The sequence below is a fragment of the Somniosus microcephalus genome, chromosome 4, assembly GCF_052327205.1.
Source record: "Somniosus microcephalus isolate GS21.2 chromosome 4, FLI_Smic_1.0, whole genome shotgun sequence".
Classification (NCBI taxonomy): domain Eukaryota; kingdom Metazoa; phylum Chordata; class Chondrichthyes; order Squaliformes; family Somniosidae; genus Somniosus; species Somniosus microcephalus.
The window spans coordinates 35599594-35622984 of NC_140990.1; the positions used below are offsets into that span (position 1 = coordinate 35599594).

Here is a 23391-nt window from a genome sequence, read left to right on the forward strand (position 1 = left end):
TTCGCTGCACTCCCTCCATGGTAAGGCGACCAAAACTGCACACAGTACTCAAGCTGTGGCCTCATCAAGGCCTTGTACAACTGCAGCAAGACATCCTTGTTTCTGTACTCGAATCCTCTCGCTACGAAGGCCAACATACTATTTGCCTTCTTAACCGCCTGCTGCACCTGCATGCTTACCTTCAGCGACTGGTGCACAAGGACACCCAGGTCTCGTTGCACTTCCTTCTCCCAATCTATTGCCATTCAGATAATAATCTGCCTTCCTGTTTTTGCCACCAAAGTGGATAACCTCGCATTTATCCACATTATACTGCATCTGCCATATCACCCAACCTGTCCAAATCATACTGGAGTTTCTCGGCATCCTCCTCACAGCACACATGCCCACCCAGCTTTGTGTCGTCTGCAAACTTGGAGATATTACATCTAATTCCCTCGTCTAGATCATTAATATATATTGTGAATAGCTGGGGTCCAACCACAGATCCCTGCCGTACCCCACTAGTCACTGCCTGCCACTCGGAAAAGAGCCGTTTATTCCAACTCTGCCAACCAGTTCTCTATCCAAGTCAGTACCTTGCCCCCAATCCCTTGTGCTTTAAACTTTATATGCTAATCTCTTATGCAGGACCTTATCGAAAGCCTTCTGAAAGTCCAAATACACCACATCCACTGGTTCTCCCTTATCGATTCTACCAGTTACAACCTCAAAAAATTCCAGTAGATTAGTCAAGCATGATTTACCTTTTGTAAATCCATGTTGACTTTGTCTGATCCCGTCACTGTTTTCCAAGTGCTCTGTTATTACATCTTTTATAATGGACTCTAGCATTTTCCCCACTACTGATGTCAGGCTTACCGGTCTATAATTCCCCGTTTTCTCTCTACCACCTTTTTTGAATAGTGGGGTAACATTACCTACCCTCCAATCCATGGGAACTGTTCCAGAGTCTATAGAATTTTGGAAGATGACCAGCAATGCATCTACTATTTCTAGGGCCACTTCCTTAATTACCCTAGGATGTAGATTATCAGGCCCTGGGGATTTATCGGTCTTCAATCCCATCAATTTCCCTAACACCATTTCCCTACAAAATACTGATTTCATTCAGTTCCTCCCTTTCATCAGACCCTATGTTCCCCGACATCTCTGGGAGGTTATTTGGGTCCTCCTTTGTGAAGACAGAACCAAAGTATGTATTTAATTGGTACGCCATTTCTTTGTTCCCCATTATAAATTCCCCTGATTCTGACTGCCAAGGACCTACGCTTGACTTCCCCAATCTTTTTCTCTTCACATATCTATAGAAGCTTTTACAGTCAGTTTTTATGTTCCCTGAAAGCTTACTCTCATACTCTATTTTCTCCCTCTTAATTAATCCTTTTGTCCTCCTTTGCTGAATCCTAAACTGCTCCCAATCCTCAGGTTTACTGCTTTTTCTGGCCAATTAAATGTCCTCTCCTTGGATCTTATGCTGTCCCTAATTTCCCTTGTTAGCCACAGTTGAGTCACCTTTTTTGTTTTATTTTTAAGACAAACAGGGATGAACAAATTCTGTAGTTCATCCATGCGATCTTTAAATGTTTGCCATTGCTTATCCACTGTCAACCCTTTAAGTAACATTCCACAATCCATCCTACCCATTCGCACCTCAGACCATCGTAGTTTCCTTTATTTAAATTCAGGACCCTAGTCTCCGAGTCAAATACTTCATTCTCCATCTTAATGAAGAATTTTATCATATTATGATCGCTACTCCCCAAGGGGCCTCACACAACAAGATTGCTAATTAATCCTTTCTCATTACATAATACCTAGTCTAAGATGGCCTGATCTCTAGTTGGTTCCTTGACATATTGGTCCAGGAAACCATCCAGTATACACTCTAGGAATTCCTCCTCCACAGTATTGTTACTAATTTGGTTAGCCCAATCTATATGTAGATTAAAGTCACCCAATAACAGTTGAGCACTCATTGCACGCGTCTCTAATTTCCCATTTAATGCCATCCCCAACCTCCGCATTACTGTTTGGGGGTCTGTATACAACTCCCACTAACGTTTTCTGCCCCTTGGTATTTCTCAGCTCTACCCATGGAGTCCACATCATCAGGGCTAATATCCTTCCTTACTATTGTGTTAATCTCCTCTTTAACCAGCAATGCTACCCCACCTCCTTTTCGCCTGTCTTTCCTGAATATTGAATACCCCTGGATGTTGAGTTCCCAGCCTTGGTCACCCTGGAGCCATGTTTCTGTAATCCCAATCATATCATATCCGTTTACATCTATTTGCGCAGCTAATTCATCCACCTTATTATGAATGCTCTTCGCATTAAGACACAAAGCCTTCAGGCTTGTTTTTTTTAAACACTCTTCGACCTTTTAGAATTATTATTTACTGTGGCCATGTTTGATTTAAACCCTTGATCTCTCTGACTGCCACTTTGGCTTTTCTCCTTCCTATCTTTTGCTTCTATCCTTGTTTCCCTTTCCTGTCTCCCTGCACAGGTTCCCAACCCCCTGCCATTTTAGTTTAAAGCCTTCCCAACAGCACTAGCAAACACTCCCCCAAGGACATCGGTCCCGGTCCTACCCAGGTGCAAACCGTCCAGTTTGTACTGATCCCACTTCCCCCAGAATGTCCCAGGACTTTGAATCCCTCCCCCTTGCACCATTCCTCTAGCCACGTATTCATCTGAAATATCCTTCTATTTCTACTCTGACTAGCACGTGGCACTGGTAGCAATCCTGAGATTACTACCTTTGAGGTCCTATTTCTTTTAATTTACTTCCTATATCCCTATATTCAGCTTTTAGGACCTCATGCTGGTTTTTACCTATATTGTTGGTACCTATATGCACCATGACAACTGGCTGTTCACCCTCCCCCTCCAGAATGCTCTGCAGCCGCTCTTTAACATCCTTGACCTTTGCACCAGGGAGGCAACATACCATCCTGGAGTCCAGTTTGTGGCTGCAGAAACGCCTATCTATTCCCCTTACAATAGAATCCCCTATTACTCTTCCACTCTTTTTCCTCCCGTTCTATGCAGCAGAACCACCCACGGTGCCAGGAAGTTGGCTGCTGCTGCCTTCCCCCGATAAGCCATCTCCCGCAACAATATCCAAAGCGGTATATCTGTTTGAAAGGAGGATGTCTACAGGGGACCCATGCACTACCTGCCTGCGCCTACTGCTCTGCCTAGCGGTCACCCATTCCCTTCCTGCCTGTGCAGCCTTTATCTGCGGTGTGACCAACTGATTAAACGTGATATTCACGACGTCCTCAGCATCGCGAATGCTGCAGTATGTATTCATTCGCAGCTCCAGCGCCGCAATGTGGTCTGCCAGTAGCTGCAGCTGGATACACTTCCCACACACATGGTCGGCAGGGACACAGGAAGTGTCCCTGATTTCCCACATAGTGCAGGAGGAGCATGCCATGGGGCCAAGCTGTGCTGGCATGTCTTGCCCTTTAATTAATTCAAATTAAATTAAATCAAATCAATACCACTAATTACACTACAATAAAATGATATACTCAAGGGCCCTTGTTTTCTAGCACTCCCCGCTACTCAACAGCGACCTTAGCAACTATAAACCACAAAATTAAGACCTTTCAAACCTTATAAACTATTAACCTAAACTGTCAAACTATAGAGTAGTATAAATACTCACCTGGCCGTACTCAATCAGCTGCTTCCCCTGCGCAGGTGTCACTTTTTGTACTGCGACGTCACTCTCGAATTCTGCCGCCGCTCCCGCTGCTCGACTGGGCCTGAAAATCACCGACCTTTATTTTCACCCACAGCCGCTGCTCCCTCGCAGATCCGCCGCTCCCGATGATGTCACTTTTTCGGTGTCCTCCGGTGCGATTATTTATTATTTACTGTTGCTCCATGGTTTAAATTACTGAGCACCTCCTTCCCCCTCAGCATCTAATTCCCATTCTCACCAAATTCCCCTTACCTTCTTCTTAGGCAGTCCCTCGGAACCGAGGATGACTTGCCTCCACACTAAAAATGAGGTCTCAGGTGACTGATGAGTCCACTGTGGGACCTACAGTCTCTGTCACAGGTGGGGCAGACGGTGGTTGAAGGGGCAGGTGGGTGGGGTGCTTGGGTTGACGTGCGCTCCTTGCGCTGTCTGCGCTTGGCTTCCACTTGCTCCCGGCAAAGAGGTGTTTGGCGCCTTCCCAGATGCTTCTCCTCCACTTTGTGCGGTCTTGGGCCAGGGATTCCCAGGTGTCGGTGGGATTGTTGCACTTTTTCAAGGAGGCTTTGAGGGTATCCTTGAATCGTTTCCTCTGTCCACCTGGGGCTCTCTTGCCGCGTCAGAGCTGAGTAGAGAGCTTGTTTTGGGAGTCTTGTATCGGGCATGTGGACAATGTGGCCCATCCATCAGAGCTGATCGAGCATGATCAAAGCTTCGATGCTCGGTATGCTGGTCCGAGTGAGAACATTGATGTTGATGCGCCTATCCTGCAAATGGATTAGCAGGATCTTGTGGAGGCAGCGTTGGTGGTATCTCTCCAGTGCTTGGAGATGCCTGCTGTTGTGTCTGTGTGTTGATAGAGACACTGAAGACAGGAGTTGGTTTCATAGGTGTTTACTAAACAAAGTCTGGAGGGGAACTAACTGATACAACACAATATACAGGCTTATATAGCCCGAGTGGCCATTACCGGCATTACAGTACACATGGGGCTCTTTAAGGCACATACACTACACCTGCTGTACATGGTCCACGTCTCTGAAGCATACAGGAGGGCGGGTATCACTACTGCTCTGTAGACCATGAGCTTGGTGCTGGGTTTGAGGTCCTGGTCTTCAAACACTCTCTTCCTCAGGTGGTGCCTTTGTTGACAGTAGGCTCCCAAGGTATGGAAAGTGGTCCACGTTGTCCAAGGCCTTGTTGTGGATTTTGATAATCGGGGGGGGTAGTACTGTGTGGCGGGGGCAGGTTGGTAGAGGACCTTTGTCTTACGGATGTTCAGTGTAAGGCCCATGCTCTCGTACGCTTCAGTGAAGGTGTTGATGATGGTTTGGAGTTTGATCTCCGAGTGAGCACAGACGCAAGTGTCGTCTGCATACTGTAATTCGATGACAGAGAATGGGACGGCCTTGGATCTGGACTGGAGGCGACGGAGGTTCCCCGTTTGTTCTGTAGATTAGCTCCACTCCAGCGGGGAGCTTACTGAGGGTGAGATGGAGCATTGCAACCAGGAAGATCTAGAAGAGCGTTGGTGCGATGACACAGCCTTGCTTGACCCCAGTCCGTTTAGCAAGTCCGTTTATCACCCGGTTTAGCAAGTCACTCCATTAAATAGATTCTCCAGCTCTGCGCCACACCACTCATCCTCCTCCTATTCTCTACTCCAAAGGTATCTCTGTCCTCAGCTATTCCACTCACTTCTCCTGCATTGTTGTTGAGCAAAATGGCAACGGTTATTAGCTAGAACATTCCGCGGGGTAGAATAGGCCCTATCAATGCTGCAGAGGCTGGTGCGCGGGCACGGTGCGGGGCGGGTCCCACGCGTGTGCAGTGCCACCAGTCGGGTGATGGTGGCGGAAGGCGGGGAGAAGATTCCCGAGCGGGGAGGAGGCGGCGGAGCGCAGGGGAGCAATAGAACCGGCGGGGAGGCTTTATAAACACTCGGGGTGGGCCTCCGGCCCCGAACAAGAGCCTCCGGGCCGGGCGTTTGTCCCGAGCGGGGCGGCAGCTGTGGGGTTTTCTCCCGGTGACAGGCCCGGGTTAATGGCCGCCATCTTGAGAGGCTCAGGGGGCAGCAGGGCGCATGCGTGGCCCCCTTGGCCAGGAACCAGGAGGAGAGAATAGTCAATTTCGATCCTGGACTCAGTGATGGCTTTTGTAAACTCCTTTTACAGGCTGTGAGAAGGGCAGCATTTACACACCGCAAACTCAAACCACACATCACATCGAGATCTGACAGAGTCACTCCATTCATCAGGACCTGAATATCATCGGCCTCTGAATGTGGAAGGAGAAATGTTTGTCTGTTCTGTCTGGGAAAAGATTTCAAACATCAGCGTGACTGGAAAAGCACCGAGACACACACACACACCCGAGTGAGAGTGTTCCAGTGCATTGACTGTGGAAAGAGCTTTAACTGGTTACACAGCCTGAAAAAACATTGCACCGTTCACAGTGGGGAGAAACTGTACACGTGTTGTGTGTGTGGACGAGGCTTCAACTGATCGTTCAACCTGGAGAGACACAAGGACACCCGCACCACAGAGAAACCGTGGAAATGTGGGGACTGTAGGAAGGGATTCAAATATCCGTCTGAGCTGGAAACTCATTGACACTGTCCAACTGGGGAAGAGGCCGTTCACCTGTTCCATGTGTGGGAAGGGATTCACTCAATCATCCCACCTCACTGAACACCATCTTGTTCACACCACGAAGAGACCTTTTAAATGTTCTGACTGTCAGAAGAGCTTTAAAACAACAAAGGATCTGCTGAGGCACCAAAGCACTCACACTGGGAAGAGACCGTTCATCTGCTCCACGTGTGGGAAGGGATTCACTCAGTCATCCACCCTCTATACACATCAGCAAGTTCACACTGGGGAGAGGCCTTTTATCTGCTCGGTGTGTGGGAAGAGATTCATTAGTTCGCCCCGTTTCATTGAACACGAACACACTCACACTGGGGAGAGGCCGTTCGCCTGCTCGGTCTGTGGGAAGGGATTCACTCGGTCATCCCACCTGCTGAGACACCAGCGAGTTCACACTGGGGAAGAGGCCGTTCACCTGCTCGGTCTGTGGGAAGGGATTCACTCGGTCATCCCACCTGCTGAGACACCAGCAAGTTCACAAGTGACGGCAGGGGTTGGATTCTGCTGTTGTTGCTGCTGTTAATCACATCCAGGACTGAACCATGTTCATTCTGTCAGTTGGGATTTGTTTCTGCTGATGTTAATAACCCTATAACTGGGCTGGAGTTTCATAGAATCTTACAGCACAGAAGGAGGCCATTCGCTCCATTGTGCCTGTGCTGGCTCTCTGGTAGAGTTATCCAATTATTCCCACACCCCAGCTCTTTCCCCATCGCCCTGCAATGTTTCCTTCTCAAGTATTCCCATTTATAAGCTGTTATTGAATCTGCTTCCACCACCCTTTCAGGCAGTGCATTCCAGATCACAACAACTCGCTGCCTAAAAAATTCACCTCATCTCCCCTCAGATTGTTTTGCCAATTATTTTTAATCGGTGTCCTCTGGTTACCGACCCTTCTGCCAGTGGAAACAGTTTCTCCTAATTTACTCTATCAAAACTCTTCATAATTTTGAACATCTGAATTAAATCTCCCCTTAAATTTCTCTGCTCTAAATAGAACAATCCCAGCTTCTCCACATAACTGAAAACCCTCACCCCTGGTACCATTCTAGTAAATCTTTTCTGCATCCTCTCCAAGGCCTGAGCCTCGCTGTCACTGTCCCTTTAATCCAATACTGACCCCTGGGGAACACCATGTACGTCCCTCCAGTCTGAGAAACAACCGTTCACCACCACTCTCTGCTTTCTGTCTCTGAGCCTCGCTGCCTCTGTCCCTTTAATCCAATACTGACCCTTTGGGGAACACCACTGTGTACGTCCCTCCAGTCTGAGAAACAACCGTTCACCACCACTCTCTGCTTTCTGTCTCTGAGCCTCGCTGTTACTGTCCCTTTAATCCAATACAGACCCCTGGGGAACACCATGTACGTCCCTCCAGTCTGAGAAACAACCGTTCACCACTCTCTGCTTTCTGTCTGAGCCTCGCTGTCACTGTCCCTTTAATCCAATACCGACCCCTGGGGAAACACCATGTACGTCCCGCCAGACTGAAAAACAACCGTTCACCACCACTCTCTGCTTTCTGTCTCTGAGCCATGCTGTTACTGTCCCTTTAATCCCATGGGCTTTCATTTTGCTAACAAGTCTCAACCCTCTCCGGTACTTCATCAAAAAACTCAATCACGTTAGTCAAACATGATTTGCTTTTAACAAATCTGTGCTGACTTTCATTTATTAGCCCAGACTTTTCCAAATGTGAATGAATTTTGTCCCGGATTAATTGTCTCACCACCGACATTAGGCTGACTGGCCTGTAGTTGCCGGGTTTATCCCTCGCCCCTTTTTTAAAAAATTAAAAAAAAATAAAAACAGGGGGGTAACATTTGCAATCCTCCAGTCCTCTGGCACCACCCCCATATCCAAGGAGGATTGGAAGATTGTGGCCAGAGTCTCCACAATTTCCACCCTTACTTCCTTCAGTAACCTAGGATGCATCCCATCCGGACCAGGTGACTTATCTACTTGGAGGACTGCCAACCTTTTCAGTATATCCCTCTATTTTTATCCTATCCAATGTCGCTACTACCTCCTCCTTTACAACAACAACAACTTGGATTTATATAGCGCCTTTAACGTAGTAAAACGTCCCAGGGTGCTTCACAGGAGCGTTATTAAACAAAATTTGACACCAAACCACATAGAAAAGAGGCCCAGCCTGTTCATCCTTTCCCGATATGTATACCCTCGCATTTCTGGTATCATCCTTGTAAATCTTCTCTGCACCCTCTCCAGTGCCTCTATATCCTTTTTATAATATGGTGACCAGAATTGTACGCAGTACTCCAAGTGCGGTCTAACCAAGGTTCGATACAAGTTTAGCAGAACTTCCCTACTTTTCAATGCTATCCCTCTAGAAATAAACCCTAGTGCTTGGTTTGCTTTTTTATGGCCTTGTTAACCTGTGTCGATACTTTTAATGATTTGTCTATTTGTACTCCGAGATCCCTTTGCTCCTCTACCCCATTTAGATTCTTATTTTCCAAGTAATATGTGACCTCCCTATTTTACTTACCAAAATGTAATACCTCACATTTATCTGTGTTGAATTTCATTTGCCAATTATAGGCCCATTCTTCAAGTTTATTAATGTCTTCCTGTAATGTGTTGCAGTCCTCCTCAGTATTGGCTATGTCCCACAAGTTGGTGTCATCCGCAAATTTAGAAATTGTGTTTTTGATTCCAAAGTCTAAATCGTTAATATAAATTGAACAAATATAATTTTGATTGGTCCACATGTTTCTCCCACATTAGTGGCCCCTGAAAGGGAGCCTTGTTGGGCTGATTCTTGTCTGGTGACCCTGGGACAACCCAGTCTCACCCTATTGGTCCATTCAAAAAGGCCCAGTGACCAGAGAAAATCAGCAGCTCATTGATTTTATTCTCACTCTGCACACAGCGGGTGGAGAACTGAACCCAACCAGAGTAGAGGGAGGGGGAAAACTGGGAGTGGAGGAAAGAAATGTTGGAGATGGTGCGATGGGTTTGGATTTCAGCACAGGGAGGAGGGAGAGTGTGTGGGACGGGGATTTACAGCTTTGGGGGAACAAGAGAGGAAAGAATGTTCCACAGAAACTAGAATTGTCTGTCCTGAATTTCTATCCTGTACTCAGCGAGGACTTTTGTAAACTCCTTTTACAGAGAATCAGATGGGGAGGATTTACAAACAGGAAACTGAAACCAAACATCATGTCAAGATTTGACAGAGTCACTCAATTCATCAGGACCTGAATATCATCGGCCTTTGAATGTGGAAGGAGAAATGTTTGTCTGTTCTGTCCGTGGGAAAAGATTTTAAACATCAGTGTGACTGGAAAAGCACCGAGACACACACACCCGAGTGAGAGTGTTCCAGTGCACTGACTGTGGAAAGAGCTTTAACCAGTTATACAGCCTGAATAAACATCGCAGCATTCACAGTGGGGAGAAACCGTACACGTGTTCTGTGTGTGGACAAGGCTTCAACGGATCGTCCAACCTGGAGAGACACAAGGACACACACCCCACGGAGAAACCGTGGAAATGTGGGGACTGTGGGAAGGGATTCAATTAACTGGCCCAGCTGGAAACTGGGGATAGGCTGTTCACCTGCTCCCTGTGTGGGAAGGGATTCACTAGTTCAGCCCACCTTTTAACACGAGGACATTCACACAGGAGAGAGAGGCCGTTCCCATGTTTTGTGTGTGGGAAGGGAGTCGCTTGTTCAGTGCACCTTTTGACACACAAGCGAGTTCACACTGGGGAGAAGCCGTTCACCTGCTCCATGTGTGTGAAGAGATTCACTCAGTCATCCAAACTGCTGAAACACCAGCGAGTTCACAAGTGACTGCAGGGGTTGGATTCTGCTGTTAATCACATCCAGGACTGAACCTTGTTCATTCTGACAGTTGGGGTTTGTTTCTGCTAATGTTAGTAACCCCTATAACTGGGCTGGAGATTAATATTTTGATATCTGCCAAATAAATCAGCTTTGTTTCAAACACACTGTGTCAAGTCCTTGATTTCTCCAAGATAAGAGGAGTCTAATTGATGACCTGTTACCGACTGCTCCATTTTTGGGCCTTTTCTCCTTTCTAACTCTAGATTATTTCAGTTCTCATACCTTTGGTTACTCTCATGGACAAGTCCCAGCTCCCCATACCTTCCAGAGTGCCTCTCCTAGCCTTGGTATCCAGGGAAGGTATCAGTAACACGCCTGGGGTCACTAAACACAAAACCCAGTCTGTTAATCACTGCCAGCAACTGGACTTAGTGTGTGTCCCACAGCATCTCGCTCACCTTAGATATGTGAATAGAGCATCGCGCCTCAGAACCTGGTTTAAATTTAATTCCACTCAGCAAATGTATTTAACAAGTAAACACATCACATCAAATCATTGGCAACAATCCAGAGGGGAGACGAGACATTTTTCACTCAGTGAGTTGTGATCTGAAATGCACTGTCTGAAAGGGGGTGGACGCAGATTCAATAGTAACTTTCAAAAGGGAATTGGATCTACTTAAAGGGAAAGTTTGCAGGGCTCTGGGGAAAGGGCCGGGGAGTGGGATTAATTGGCAACTCTTTCAAAGATGATCACGGCCCTATAAGGCAGTTCTATATTCACAGGAGAAAGGCTGATATCTAACTCCCCGAGAATAGAGAAAGATCCCAACTCTCTGAAAACACCTTGAATTCTTTCTAAAAGCCTTTCAAATGCTGACAGATTACTTCCTTCTTTTGAAATTCCACTTCCGTGCGCCGGGGGTGCAGGCAGTGCTGGGCACAGAGGGAGCAGCAAACCGGGTTCAGAGTGGGCTCGCTGGGTGTACCTTACCCGGGGTTTTCCGATGAGCAACAAACCGGGCTCAGAGTGGGCTCGCTGGGTGTACCTTACCCGGGGTTTTCTGATGAGCAGCAAACCGGGTTCAGAGTGGGCTCGCTGGGTGTTCCTTACCCGGGGTTTTCCGATGAACAAACCGGGTTCAGAGTGGGCTCGCTGGGTGTACCTTACCCGGGGTTTTCCGATGAGCAGGTTAATAAGGCCGTTAAAAATAGCAAACCCAGCACTGGGCTTCATTTCTAGAGGGATAGAATTGAAAAGTCGAGAAGTTGTGTTAAACTTGTGTCGAACCTTGGTTAGACCACACTTGGAGAACTCGGCACAGTTCTGGTCTCCATATTATAAAGAGGATATAAAGGCACTGGAGTCTTGTGCAACAAAGATTCACAGGGTTGATCCCAGAACTGAGAGGATGTACTTATCAGGAAAGACTGGACAGGCTGGGGCTCTTTTCTCTCGACCTGATAGAGGTCTTTAAAACTGGGAAGAGGTTTGATAGGGTGGACGTAGAGAAGATGTTTCCTTCTGAGGGGGGGGGGGGGGGGGGGGGGGGTGGAGTTCAAAACTGGGGGCCATAAATATCAGACAGTCACCAATAAATCCAATGTGGAATTCTTTACCCAGAGAGTGCTGGGCACAGAGGGAGCAGCAAACCGGGTTCAGAGTGGGCACGCTGGGTTTGCCCTTGACCTGGGCTTTCCGTTGAGCGTGTGCTGGGGCCCAGTGGGATGTCACTGCTCCGGGGCATTTCTGAGTGTGTCACAGGAACATTAGGAACAGGAGGAGGCCATTCAGCCCCTCGAGCCTGCTCCACCATTCAAATAGATCAGGGCTGATCCGTATCTTAACTCCATTTACCCGCCTTTATTCCACATCCCTTGGAACAAATACCTCACAAAAATCGATCATCTCAGTCTTGAAAGCTCCAATCGACCCCCAGCATCCACAGCCTTTTGGGGGAGAGAGTTCCACATTTCTACTACCCTGTGTGTGAAAAAGTGCTGCCTGATTTCACCCCTGAATGGCCGAGCTCTAATTTTAAGATTCTGGCCTCTTGTTCTTGATTCCAGCACCAGAGGAATCCTCCATGGCCTCCCCTCTCCTTATCTCTGTAAACTCCTCCAGCCCTACAACCTCGGAGATCTCTGCCCTCCTCCAATTCTGGACTCTTGCACATCCCCGATTTTAATCACTCCACCATTGGCGGCCGTGCCTTCAGCTGTCGAGGCCCCAAGCTCTGGAATTCCCTCCCTAAACCTCTCCAGCTCTCGTGCCTCCTTTGAGATATTCCTTGAAAACTACTGCTTTGAACAAGCTTTTGGTCATCGGCCCGAATATCTCCTCATGTGGCTCAGAGTCAAATTTGGTTTGATAACGTTACAGTGAAGCACCTTGGGATGTTTTACTACGTTAAAGGCACTATCTAAATGAAAGTTGTTGTTGTCATTCTCCAACCCCCCTCAACCCGACTCCTTTCACCCCTACTCTCCAACCCCCCTCACCCCAACTCCCCTCACCCCCCCTACGCTCCAACCCCCCCCTCACCCTAATTCCTCTTTCACCCCTACTCTCCAACCCCCCTCACCCCTTAAGAACATAAGAAATAGGAGCAGGAGTAGGCCAATCGGCCCCTCGAGCCTGCTCCACCATTCAATAAGATCATGGCTGATCTGATCCTAACCTCAAATCTTCTATCACTCTCCATCCACCCAAACCCATGTGATCTCCCGGGAGAGGCGAAATACTAGATAAAAACCCAATGGCCAATTTGGGAGAAAAAAATCTGGGAAATTCCTCTCCGACCCATCTAGGCGATCAAAACTTGTCCAGGAGATCACTCTGTCCCTATATTTTCTACAGTACTTACCTTCTGTAAAGGCGATCTCCACCCCAGCCAGGAACAGGAATAAAAGCCATCTCCTGAAATCTAACACAGAATTAGAACACAAGAAGTAGGAGCAGAACAAGGCTACACGGTCCCTGGGCCCGCTCCACTACCCACAGGGCCATGAACATTCCGAACCTAGACTCATGTCCAATTTCCTGCCCGCTCCCCGCAACCCTTAAATCCCTTTACTTCTAGGAAACTATCAATTTCTGTTTTAAATTTATTTAATGATGTAGCTTCCACAGCTTTCTGGGGCAGCAAATTCCACAAACCTACCACCCTGAGTGAAGAAGTTTCTCCTCATCTCAGTTTTGAAAGAGCAGCCCCTTATTCTAAGATTATGCCCCCTAGTTCTAGTTTCACCCATAATTGGGAACATCCTCACCGCATCCACCCGATCAAGCCCCTTCACAATCTTATATGTTTCAATAAGATCGCCTCTCATTCTTCTGAACTCCAATGAGTAGAGTCCCAATCTACTCAACCTCTCTTCATATGACCACCCCCTCATCCCTGGGATTAACCGAGTGAACCTTCTTTGTACTGACTCCAGAGCAAGTATGTCTTTTCTTAAGTATGGACACCAAAACTGTATGCAGTATTCCAGGTGCGGTCTCACCAATACCTTGTACAACTGCAGCAATACCTCCCTGTTTTTATATTCTATCCCCCTAGCAATAAAAGCCAACATTCCATTGGCCTTCTTGATCACTTGCTGCACCTGCATACTAACTATTTGAGTTTCGTGCACCAGGACCCCCAGATCCCTTTGTACTACAGTACTTTCTAGTTTCTTGCCATTAAGATAATAACTTGCTCTATGATTTTTCCTGCCAAAGTGCATAACCTCACACTTTCCAGTATTGTATTCCTTCTGCCAAATCTCTGCCTACTTACTTAGCATGTCTATGTCCCTTTGCAGGTTTTTTATGTCCTCCTCACTCACTACTTTCCCTCCCATCTTAGTATCATCTGCAAACTTTGATATGTTACTCTTGGTCCCCTCCCCCAACTCCTCTTTCACCGCTACTCTCCAACCCCCTCACCCCAACTCCTCTTTCACCCCTACTCTCCAACCCCTCTCTCATCTTCCATTGACTTCAATGGAACGTACACTGACAATTGATATCAGTCAGGATTTGAAAGGTATTTACAAATGATTCTAGAGGATCTTTGAGTTGGGACCTTTCTTTATTCTGTCCACTCGATGAGTGTGATAACAGACTTTCTCATGTGAATATAGAGCTGGAGTATTGGGTCATGATGTGTTTACTTGTTCATCTTGTGGACTCTAAAAATTGAGTCTTGTGGTTTCAGACACCAGATAATCAAGCTCACAACAGATTGTCTTTCACTGACTTTATTAACAGCACTGCAAAAATATAGAGAGTATAGTTACCTGATCCGAAGAACAGGGATAATACAGTGGATTCAGAGCTCTCTTCTCCCCAGGTCTGTTCTAACAAGCTGTGACTACACTGGTGATGTTTATATTTAACTTGTTTACCACATTATTGATCTGGCCCTGCTCAAACCATAACCACAAGGATATCTGTCATTGTTCTGACTGTGACCACAAGACTGTATCACTATCACACACACACACCGTTTCCTTCTTTCACATCTCCTTACACAGACCATCTCTTTACACATCCCCTTTCTACACAATTACAGCCGACATGAGCAAGGACGTGAGGCTCATTAAAAGACACACTCATTTCATGACAGCAAAGGTTACACTGAGACTAATCTTCAGTTATTTCCATTATTACAGGCACAATGCAGAGTAAAGATGAGACTTGCATTTATACCGCCTCTTTCATGACCTCAGGACGTCCCAAAACACTTTACAGCCAATGAAGTACTTTTGAAGCGTAGTCACTGTTGTAATGTAGAAAACGCGGCAGCCAATTTGCGCACAGCAAGCTCCCACAAACAGCAATGTGATAATGACCAGATCATCTGTTTTATTTTAGTGATAAATATCGGCCAGGACACCAGAGATCACTCCCCTGCTCTTCTTCTCAATAGTGCCATGGGATCTTTTCCACCCGAGAGAGCAGACGGGGCCTCGGTTTAATGTTTCATCTGAAAGACGGCACTTCCGATAGTGCAGCACTCCCTCAGTACTGCACAGGAGTGTCAGCCTAGGTTCTAGTGCTCAAGTCTCTGGGCTGGGACTTGAACCCACCACCTTCTGACTCAGAGGCGAGAGTGCTGCCCACTGAGCCAAGGCTGATACAGCAGCACCTCAACACTGCCTCATCACCCTGCGAGCTTCTGGTAAATAGATTTGCTGAATAAATTTAAAACCAGGTTCTGAGGCGTGATGCTCTATTCACACATCGAAGGGGAGAGAGATGCTGTGGGTCACACACTAAGTCCAGGAGCTGAAAGTGAGTAACAGACTGAGTTTGTATTCAGTGATCCCAGGTGTATTACCGATACCTTCCCTGGATACCAAGGCTAGGAGAGGCACTCTGGAAGGTATGGGGAGCTGGGACTTGTCCAGGAGAGTAACTGAAGGTATGAGAACTGAACTAATCTAGAGTTCAAAAGGAGAAAAGGTCCTAAAATGGACATCAATTAGTCCCTAATCTTGGCAAAATAATGAACACAACACAGCCCAGTTATAGGGGTTAATAACATTGGTAGAAACAAACATAGGATGTGAGTAACAGCAGAATCCTACCCCTACAGTCACTTATGAACTTGCTGGTGTCTCACCAGGTAAGATGATCGAGTGAATCCCTTCCCACACACGGAGCAGGTGAACGGATTCTCCCTAGTGTGAACTCGCTGGTGTGTCCGCAGGTTGGATGAAGTAGTGAATCCCTGCCCACACAGAGCAGGTGGTGAACAGCCTCTCTCCACTGTGAGTGCGTTGGTGGGCCTTGAGACTGGATGATAAGAGAGTGAATCCTTTCCCACACACGGAGCAGGTGAATGGCCTCTCCCCAGTGTGAACCTGTTGGTGTGTCAGCAGGTGGGATGACTGTGTAAATCCTTTCCCACACACGGAGCAGGTGAATATCCTCTCCCCAGTGTCAACCCCTTGGTGCGTTCGAAGATTGGATGCATGAGTGAATCCCTTCCCACATACAGAACCGGTAAACGGCCGCGCCCCAATGTGAACTCGCTGGTGTTGAATGAGGTGAGATGACTGCCTGAAGCTCTTCTCGCAGTGAGTGCAATTGAACGGTCTCTCGTCAGTGTGAGCAAGCTGATGTTTAGTAAAATCTGCAGAGTTTAAAGCAGTTCCCACAGTCAGAGCATTTAAAAGGTCTCTCATCAGTGTGAACTCGTTGGTGTAAATGGAGGCTGGACGACAGAGTGAATCCCTTCCCACACACGGAGCAGGTGAACGGCCTCTCCTTGGTGTGACTGCGTTGATGAGTTTTCAGCTCAGATGGGTAATTGAATTGCTTCCCACAGTCCCCACATTTCCATGGTTTCTCCATGGTGTGGGTGTCCTTGTGTCCAGGTTGGACGATCAGTTGAAGCCTTGTCCACACACACACACAAACACGTGTACGGTTTCTCTCCGCTGTGAATGGTGGGATGTTTTGTCAGGCTGTGTAACTGGTTGTAATGAAATCTGTTTGTCTTGATCCTGTATTTCTTGTACTCATGTATATTACCCTCCCCCACACTGTGTATAGTTTTACTTCCTCTTTCCTGACTAACCTGGAAGGTTCCAGGTCTTGGCTCCGCCCCCGACTTCTCTTACATAAAGATCCCCGGATCTGTATGGCTCATTCCTGTGAGCCAGTCGGTGTGTTGAGATGTAGCTCTGATCTTCGTGATTAAAAGCCAACTTGTTTAAGCCTATAACTTCTAGTTTTGTGCTTATTGAAGGCACATCAATTTTAAATCACTAAAGAATACTAGGATGGATCGACTCCTAAAACCAGAGCGTCTGGACTTGGATCCACATTCTGCTGAAGCATTAAATCAATTTGGACACTGGCTCAAATGCTTCGAACTCTTCGCGAGGGCCTCATCTGCTAGCGAGGTAGATAAACTGAGTCTACTGACTACTCGCGTTAGTCATCAGATTTATTCGTTCATCCTGGACGCCACCTCTTACATGGAGGCCATCACTATCCTGAAGGCCCAATACCAGAGGCCGGTAAACGAAGTGTACGCCAGACATCTGCTGGCTACACGCAGGCAGCGACCTGAGGAATCAATGGACGATTTCTTACAGGGCCTAAAGGACTTGGTCCGGGACTGTAACTGCAAGGCCGTGACGGCCAACGTGTACTCTGACGAATTGGTCCGCGATTCCTTCATCACGGGCCTCAAATCGAATTGTATCCGGCAGAGACTGCTGGAGAAGGAGGTCCTGGACTTAAAAAAGGACAGTGGCCACTGCGCGATCGCTGGACGTGGCCCAGAAAAACTCTGACTCTTATTCTTCTGGCCCTCACCGCCTCGTGTGCGCCGAGCGGGCCGCCATCTTGGAATCAGCCATCTTCCCCATCCAGGTCTCAGGCCAGTTCTACACCGCCGGAGTCCCCACACAGAAGTTCACCCAGGAGTCCTACTAAAGCGGCAGTGTCTCGAGGCCCAAAATGCTACTTCTGCGGCCAGGCCAAGCACCCCAGACAACGATGCCCAGCGAAGGACGCTACATGCTTCAAATGTAAGAAAAAAGGGGCATTTTAGCAAAGTCTGCAGGGGGAATCCGATTTCCAACTCCGTCACCGCCTCGTGCGTGCCGTCATCTTGGGATCCGCCATCTTTTCCCGACTCAACGGCCGCCCAGGACACAACAGTGGCTTCGATCACGGTGGATCAATCCAGGCCACACCCGTTGACAAAATCCATGATGGACATACAGGTAAACGGTAATTTAACGAAATGTTTAATTGACTGTGGGAGTACCGAGAGTTTTATCCACCCTAGCCTGGTACGGCGGCACTCATTAATGGTAACCCCTACACGGAGCAGAATTGCTATGGCTGCTAAGCCCCACACTTCGGACATTTTGGGCTACTGTGTGGTAACACTTACTGTAAAAGGCACGGACTACAAGGATTTTAAACTCCTCGTGATGCCAGAACTCTGTGTTAATGTAATCTTGGGCCTGGACTTCTAGTGCCACCACGAAAGTGTCACGCTAGCATATGGCGGGTCCCAGCCGCCACTCACAGTCTGTGGCCTATCAACCTTAAAAATCAGCCCGCCCTCTTTATTCCCTAATCTCGCTCCGAACTGTAGGCCCATAGTGAACAAAAGTAGACGGTACAGTCTGGAAGACAGACACTTTATCAAGGCGGAAGTGGACAGACTCCTGCGAGAAGGCATTATTGAATGCAGTACCAGTCCGTGGCGTGCCCAAGTAATCATAGTTAAAAATAGCGAAAAGAAACGGATGGTAATTGACTACAGCCAGACTGTTAATATTTATACCCAGCTGGACGCCTACCCTTTACCCCGCATATCAGAAATGGTCAACCAGATTGCGCAATACCGAGTCTTCTCGACTATCGACCTCAAATCCGCGTATCACCAGCTCCCCATTAGAACGGAGGACCGCCCATACACCGCCTTTGAGGCAAACGGACGCCTCTACCATTTTCTCAGAGTGCCCTTCGGGGTAACAAATGGGGTCTCAATCTTCCAACGTGAGATGGACCGCATGGTTGATGAGAATAAACTACAAGCTACCTACCCCTATCTGGGCAATGTCACTATCTGCGGGCACAACCAGCAAGACCACGATCTAAATCTTGCGAGATTTTTAAAAACTGCCCTAAAGCTGAATCTAACCTACAACGAAGACAAATGTGTCTTCGACACAACCCGTCTCTGTATCCTCGGCTGTGTGGTGGAAGATGGGGTAATTGGACCGGACCCTGACCGATTACGCCCCCTAAAAAAGGAACTGCCCCTGCCACACAATCCCAAAGCTTTAAAAAAAGTGCCTGGGATTTTTTTCGTATTATGCCCAATGGGTGCCCAATTACTCCGATAAGGCCCGACCCCTCATTAAATCGACGTCCTTCCCACTATCAGCTGAAGCTCGGGAGGCTTTCACCAGTATCAAACAGGACATTGAAAGGGCTGCACTGTGTGCAGTGGATGAAAGCATTCCCTTTCAAGTCGAAAGCGATGCGTCAGACTTTGCCTTAGCTGAGACCCTCAATCAGGCTGGGAGACCGGTGGCCGCCTTCTCCCGAACCCTTCAGGGACCTGAAATCAGGCACTCTTCTGTCGAGAAGGAGGCACAGGCTATAGCGGAGGCAGTGCGACACTGGAGACACTACCTAGCCGGCAAACGTTTCACCCTGCTCAGCGACCAGCAGTCGGTGGCTTTCATGTTTAATAACAAAGGGGGAAAATCAAGAATGACAAAATACTCAGGTGGAGGATCGAACTATCCACGTTCGACTATGATATTATGTGCAGACCGGGACCCCTTAATGAACCCCCAGACGCCCTATCGCGGGGAATGTGTGCCAGCATTCATACGGACAAATTACAGGGTCTCCACAACGACCTCTGACACCTAGGGGTCACCCGACTATACCATTTTATAAAGTCCCACAATCTGCCCCACTCCATCGAGGTGGTCATGGGAAATGACCAGAGCCTGCCGCATCTGTGCGGAATGCAAGCCTCGTTTCTACAGGCCTGACCGTGCACACCTTATCAAAGCCACACGGCCATTCGAGCGCCTAAGTCTGGACTTCAAGGGACCCCTTCCCTCTGCCGACCGTAACGTATACTTCCTCAATATCATTGATGAATATTCCCGCTTCCCCTTCGCCATTCCCTGCCCAGAAATGACCAGTGCCACGGTCATCAAGTGTCTGTAATCTATTCTGCATGTTTGGCATGTCGAACTACATACACAGCGATAGGGGGACGTCATTTATGAGTGACGAACTGCGCCAGTTCTTGCTCTCAAAGGGGATAGCCACTAGCAGAACCACTAGCTACAACCCCCGGGGTAATGGGCAAGTGGAAAGGGAGAATGCTACTGTTTGGAAGGCTGTCACGTTAGCCTTAAAGTCAAAAGGCCTTCCGACCTCCCGCTGGCAGGAAGTCCTCCCAGACGTGCTCCACTCCATAAGGTCTCTGTTGTGTACAGCCACTAATGCTGCCCCTCACGAAAAGATGTTCGTTTTCCCCCGGAAATCCACCTCGGGCATATCTCTACCCGCGTGGCTGACGTCTCTGGGGACAGTACTATTGCGGAAGCACGAGAGAGACCATAAAACGGACCCCCTTGTGGAAAAGGTACAGCTCCTCCATGCAAACCCTCAGTACGCCTATATCGAATACTCTGACGGGTGAGAGGACACTTTCCATAAAAGACCTCGCTCCCTCGGGGAGCGGAGAGAACGATGAGAGACTACCCCAGGAAGACCGACACCAAAAAGAGACAGGACGCCCAGAGGTATCAATACCCAACTTTAACCTGGAGGACACTGCAGATAACCTGGAAGACACTGCGGAGGCCCGGACAGCGGAGGAACCAGAATCCACTCCCCTAGAGGCACCCCAACCGGCTTTGCGCCAATCACCGAGAACCGCAAAACCTCCTGACAGACTCACTTATACCAACTTTTAAGAAACATCACCCCGATGGACTAAATCTAAAGAAGGGGTGAATGTAATGAAATCTGTTTGTCTTGATCCTGTACTCATGTATATTACCCTCCCCCACACTGTATAGTTTCGCTTCCTCTTTCCTGACTATCCTGGAAGGTTCCAGGTCTTGGCTCTTGGCTCCGCCCCTGACTTCTCTTACATAAAGATCCCCGGATCTGTATGACTCATTCCTGTGAGCCAGTCGATGTGTTGAGATGTAGCTCTGATCTTCGTGATTAAAAGCCAACTTGTTTAAGCCTATAACTTCTAGTTTTGTGCTTATTGAAGGCACATCACTGGTTAAAGCTCTTACCACAGTCAGTGCTGCTTCTTCTTCTTTCGGCAGTCCCTCGGAACACTCTCACTCGGGTGTGTCTCTCTCAGGGCTTTTCCAGTCACGCTGATGTTTGAAATCTTTTCCCACAGACAGAACAGGCAAACATTTCTCCTTCCACATTCAAAGGCCGATGATATTCGGGTCCTGATGAATGGAGTGACTCTGTCAGATCTTGATGTGATGTTTGGTTTGAGTTTGCGGTGTGTAAATGCTGCCCTTCTCACAGCCTGTAAAAGGAGTTTACAAAAGCCATCACTGAGAGTCCAGGATAGAAATTGACAAGATTCTCTCCTCCTGGTTCCTGGCCAAGGGGGCCACGCATGCGCCCTGCTGCTCCCGGAGCCTCTCAAGATGGCGGCCGTTACCCCGGGCCTGTCACCGGGAGAAAGCCCCGCAGCTGCCGCCCCGCTCGGGGCAAACACCCGGCCCGGAGGCTCTTGTTCGGGGCCTGAGGCCCACCCCGGGTGTGTGTGAAGCGGATAATGTTGAGTGTTTTAATAATGGGGCCTGGGGCCGCACTCGGGGTGTGAGCAGCCCGCGTCCCCCCGGGGTTCATTTTTTTTCATCCGTTACATAATAAATTAGTTACATTCATTGACCAATTATGGTCAACAATATAAATACAACAATAAATTTTACAGGTAAATCAATAATATTTACAGTACAAACTGCAACTATTTAATAAACCAAGAATTCCTACACGCCAGTCCAACTGGCATCGCTCATTCATTCCTCTATTCGTTCGCTCAAGCGTAAGTTCCATGTGCATGACTGCGTACATGTGTGCCATTTCTATCTGCGTGCATGCCTATGTGTTTGTTCATCCGTCCGGCAGGCTTCACTCGCCAAGCGGGCCTTCATCCTGGGGAGCGAGGGCCCTTCATTCGGTTGAACGTAAATTCCATTGTGTATGCGTGCATATATTTGTATCCACATGCGTGCGTTCACTAGAGCGTTCGTTCGTTCGATTAAGGAAGGCTTTAACACTAAATAACACAATATACAAAGTCCCACAACCATATCAAAAAATCACTTAAGACTTCAAGTAAACTACTTTTAACCAGAACCCAAAACTTCTTCAACAAACAAGTAATACCAGTCGACGTCAGTCCTACTGACACTCTAATAACTCCTCGTCTTCACTTGATGTTATCCAACCATATAATGTCATAATCCTGATCCACAGTCTTCAACCTTTCCACAGAAAAGAAGCCAACCACTTTCTCAAATCCCGTAAAAGAAAACGACTACTCAAATTCCCTTCTTCTTGCTGTTATCACTCACAGGACGCAGCCATCAAAATATTCGTTATTCCTTGCCGATATTACTTTGTTTTGCCTTTTATCTTCCTTTTACTTTTTTTTAAACTTTTATCCCGTTCTCTTTTCCCATCTTATGGCTGTTCAAGCACCATACTATAGATGGAAACAGTCTGTCTTTCCTCCACCAAAATGGCGGCACACAAACCGGCCCCTGTCACCAAAACAAAGCCTCACAGCTGCCACCAAACGGAGCACAGGCGGGACGGCTGGAACCCATTCGGGCCCGAGACCGTTCTTCACATTTAGAAACCGTGCAGCATGCTCACCCACAGCATCTCCCGACTCCACTTCTGGCGACCAGCCGCTCCGTCCTAGGCCCCCCCGCCTGGGGTCCTCCGTGCTGGGCCTCCCGCCTAAGACACTCTCCTCTGGGTCTTCCACCCTGGGCCTTCTGCACTAGGCTTTCCGCACTGTTGTTCAGGTTTAAAGGTCAAGCCCCGCCCCTCACACACTCCGATTGGTTGGAGGAAGTCTGCCCGCTCGGTCCTCCAGCACCGCCCCACACTTCCTATTGGTCCAGAGCTCCCGTCAATCACCCGGGCAGTGTGAGCTGAGCATGCGCGGCCCTTGGCAGCAGTCGCTGACACATCAGGTGAGGTGTCAGGGAGCGGGTTCATGAACCCCGGGGGGACGCGGGCCGCTCACACCCCGAGCTCAGGGAGCGGGTTCATGAACCCCGGGGGGACGCGGGCCGCTCACACCCTGAGCTCAGGGAGCGGGTTCATGAACCCCGGGGGGACGCGGGCCGCTCACACCGCGAGCTCAGGGAGCGGGTTAAATTATTACACCAAGAAAGCAGTGTGAGTGTCGGAGCGCACTGTGGACAGGCTCTGCCCAGTGCTCATGGTAAAATAGTGAAATCTTTGCTATTCCGATCTTCTACTTGATCGGCCCTTCCCTCAGACTGCTCAAGCAGGGCAGAGAGAAACAGAACTCTCCTGACAGAAGCAGCACCTGAAGTTACATTGAGTGAAACACAGTCTGCCCACAAGGTCCACACACAGGCTTCGTTGCTATAGAAACGATCACAATATTTATATCGGACCCAATGAAAGG

At 48.2% G+C, this 23391-nt stretch overlaps 1 protein-coding gene across 5 annotated transcripts in view; it reads right to left on the minus strand.

Moving 5' to 3' along the window:
- LOC147118617 (uncharacterized) overlaps positions 1 to 22769 on the minus strand; it is a 35643-nt gene extending 12874 nt beyond the window's left edge. Inside the window, exons 1-2 of one of the 5 annotated variants that reach the window (XM_085984501.1) lie at positions 22606 to 22769; positions 20990 to 21240 (exon numbers count right to left, since the gene is read on the minus strand). The gene's annotated coding sequence lies outside the window, so the exon portion shown is untranslated. Of the gene's footprint in view, positions 1 to 3682; positions 3932 to 20989; positions 21241 to 22601 lie in introns of those variants that run through there. The other 4 variants (XM_085984500.1, XM_085984503.1, XM_085984498.1 and 1 more) reach the window with 4 other exon arrangements.
- Positions 22770 to 23391: the final 622 nt, after the last annotated feature.